Source organism: Triticum aestivum, chromosome 3A (genome assembly GCF_018294505.1).
Source record: "Triticum aestivum cultivar Chinese Spring chromosome 3A, IWGSC CS RefSeq v2.1, whole genome shotgun sequence".
NCBI lineage: Eukaryota > Viridiplantae > Streptophyta > Magnoliopsida > Poales > Poaceae > Triticum > Triticum aestivum.
The window spans coordinates 71548799-71552076 of NC_057800.1; the positions used below are offsets into that span (position 1 = coordinate 71548799).

General features: G+C 37.5%; 1 non-coding gene across 1 annotated transcript; it reads right to left on the minus strand.

The window, feature by feature from the left end:
- Positions 1-265: 265 nt before the first annotated feature.
- On the minus strand, positions 266-390 carry LOC123063920 (small nucleolar RNA snoR83). The gene has a single exon (XR_006430618.1). It is a non-coding gene; the product is annotated as a small nucleolar RNA snoR83 (small nucleolar RNA).
- Between the last annotated feature and the right edge of the window lie 2888 nt (positions 391-3278).

Genomic DNA, 3278 nt, shown 5'->3' on the forward strand with positions numbered 1-3278 from the left:
ATACCTTCTTTCTATAATGATTAGAGTTTTAACCAGCCGCAGGTTCTCATGGTATCACCCGTGATTTATGTTTGTGATTAAGGTTACCCATTGGCGAGCAGCTCTGACACATTTTCATTGGAAGGAAAGGGTCGTTGGTACTTCCATTCATATTTTTTAAAATTCTTATACTGGTGGCTACTCCATTTTCGGAGTTCTGAAATGGTTAAAAAACAATAGTCTTCTCAGATTATTATTAAAAAACAAAAGAAAATTCGAGCAGCGCATCTGTGTGGCGAGTTACTAATGAAGCACCTCCACCGTTAAAGAAGGCGCTATCAGCGAAACTCCCAGGCATCGGTCTCGGCCTCCCATGAATCAGAAGAACAGCTAAGCGAGTTAATCCGGGATTATGGAGGCCATGGACGAAAACCAAAACACCATCCAAACTACTCCTACATACAACCATGAGCCAAAAAACACAGATCCGGAGAAGAAATGTACTAGAACCAATCCGACACCCAGCAAGAGAATTGGAGGGTGAGACACGGTGGAGGCTCAAGATCGATCTACGCCCGCAACGGAACCGGCGACGGCACAAGAATCAAATCCGCCCGGTTCTCTCGAAGGCGACGATGTGACAACAGGTATTCAGAAACGAAATCAAGAGGACAAGCAGAACGAAAAGAAAGACGGAAGAGATCAAGCAAGCAAGAAAGCAAGCGCCGCCGCAATCTGCACGCGCGAGGATGAGGCGCGTGGGGTTCTAGATTTGGGAGTACCTAGAACTTATCTAGATGAGAAGTAATTTGGTCTTATTCACCTGAAAAATAAGAAAGGATATAACAAACGTTAGCACACACGCATCTTATAGCACCATATCCAATGGCTATAAAAGGTGAATGAGATCAAATTAAATCTCATGAGTTCTAGCAAAACTGCTAGGTTTAGGTCTCCGGCGGCTGCGGCGGCGAGGGGAGGGAGGATGTGACAATTGGTGCCGCGAACGCTTCGTATATAAAGGCGCCAGAAGGGTTTGTGCCGTGCGCAGCTGCCTGATGGGAACGGGCCGTGGTTCAAGCCCACGTACAAAGCATGGGCTGCAACGTGGACCAAGTGCCGATTTGCTCCTCTCGACTCCCTCCGTTTTTTTACGCAACGAGGGAGCTTTATCTCAACGTGGAGCTTTATCTCCGGGGAAAGATTTTAGGATGTTTCTTTCTACCACCGGTTTAGACCAGTTTTAGAAGCTTCTACACGTTTTTCTTCTGTTTTCCTGTGTTTCTTCACTACTCTCTCCGTTCCTAAATATAAGCCCTTTTAAAAATTCAAATATGGACTACATACATATGGAGCAAAATGAGTGCATCTACACTTTAAAATACGTCTATATACATTTGCATATAGTCCGTATTGAAATCTCTAAATAGGGTTATATTTAGAAACGAAGGGGGTAGTTTTCTTTTATTTCTTTTCATTTATTTTCCACAACACGTGTCTAATTTTTGAAGGCATATTATATATTTTTGTAGGCACGTTGAAATTTTTTCTTAATACACGTTGAATATTTTTCAAATACATGATGTATATTTTTTTGAAACATATTTTGAATACATGTTAAATGAATTTCAAATACACGTTGAACAAAAAATTAATGCTTTGAAATAATTTTCTAAAAGTGCGCAAACATTTTCTTAAAATGTCACAAACATAATTTTGAAATGAGATAAGATTTATTAAAATGTTTTGAGTATTTTACTGAAATGTGTGAACATTTTTTTCAGCCACCCACAGTTTTGAAAAGTTGTGCGAAGAATTTTTTTACACTGTACTAAAAAATGCACTATGCACACTTTTAAAATTTTAATTAACATAATATTTGAATATACATATTCAGAAAATTTCTAGCTATAAACAAATAGGGAAAACTTGTAAAAGAAACGTTGTGGCATGCATGATGTACGCGTGTGTTGACTTGGATTTAGCTGCACAGTGGAGGGAGAGCCGCGAGCGCGCGAGCTGCTGACATTGTTTGGATGGGCCCATGTGATATGCGCTTCAGACAAGCGCTTCTTCAAACTCACGTTAACCGCTTCCTCGAGAGTCGAGGCCTCCTGTTTGACACCCATTGGCAACAAATAATGCAAGCACACCTGAAGCGAGCGCCAAATGGGTAGGCCCAGTTCAGATGAGCTCCACTTGAGCGATTTTTTTACCAACGGATTGTTGGATATTTTTCTCTTTGGTTCTTTCATTTCGGTATTTTTTTAAAAAAAATGTTCGCTATGTGGTTTTAAAAAGTTTTGTGCGTATTGTAAATGCTGAGTATACATAGAAAAAGGTTCACTGTACATTACAAAAAGTTTCAGTTTGTATAAATAATATTCATCGCACTTTAAAAAAAGTTCACTATATATATAACAAAATATCAGCATATATTTTAAAATAGTTCAGTCCACAATAAAAAAATCATTTGTATTAAAAAATTATTCATAAAACAAATAAACGGAATTGAAATTAATCTGAATTCAGGTTTTTCGATGTTCAGCGTGAACGTAGAAACTGCCATTTAATGGCAACCACAGATCTATGCACATGAGATGATGTGCATTCATGGTTAAGCGCGAATGCCTGGCTTTTTCCGATCAATCACCTATTGTTATCAAAACACAACACAACTAGCACGCAATCTTTTAGTCCCAATTTTTTTCCATATTTATCTTATAAGTCTATGTTCACATGCACGGTAACCTTTCAGGTTGTTTGGCCATGCCACCTTAAGTTTTTTGTAAAACTATTTTGGGTTAAAATGTTTCAGCTATTTTGAATTACATGGCAATTTTACTTGCTTTTCAGTTATGAACTAGCCATGGTACAAATTCTAGTTTTTACGAGTGAACAGATAGAGAAAAAATAAATAAATTTACCATGACACCTTTATTATGTTTTATTCATTTTCCACTAAACCTATGGAATGAAAAAATAATATAAATTTGCCATGTGTACCTTTGCTATGTTATTTTAGATTTGGCATCATGTGCACTACTGGCATGGCAAAACTTATACTTATGTGTTTTTTTCCTACAATTGCCATGGCAAATCTACCATATTTTCCCTAAAAACTAGCACATTTTTTGTGCAATTGCCATGATCTATACAATAATTTTCAATACTTTTGCCATGTCACTTTGTACTATATTTTTTGTCATCTTTGAGTACTACTCACATGGCAAAACTTATAATTTTTCCCCTCCACAATTGCCATGTCAATCAAGTTGTCGTGTTTTCTCAAAATTTTC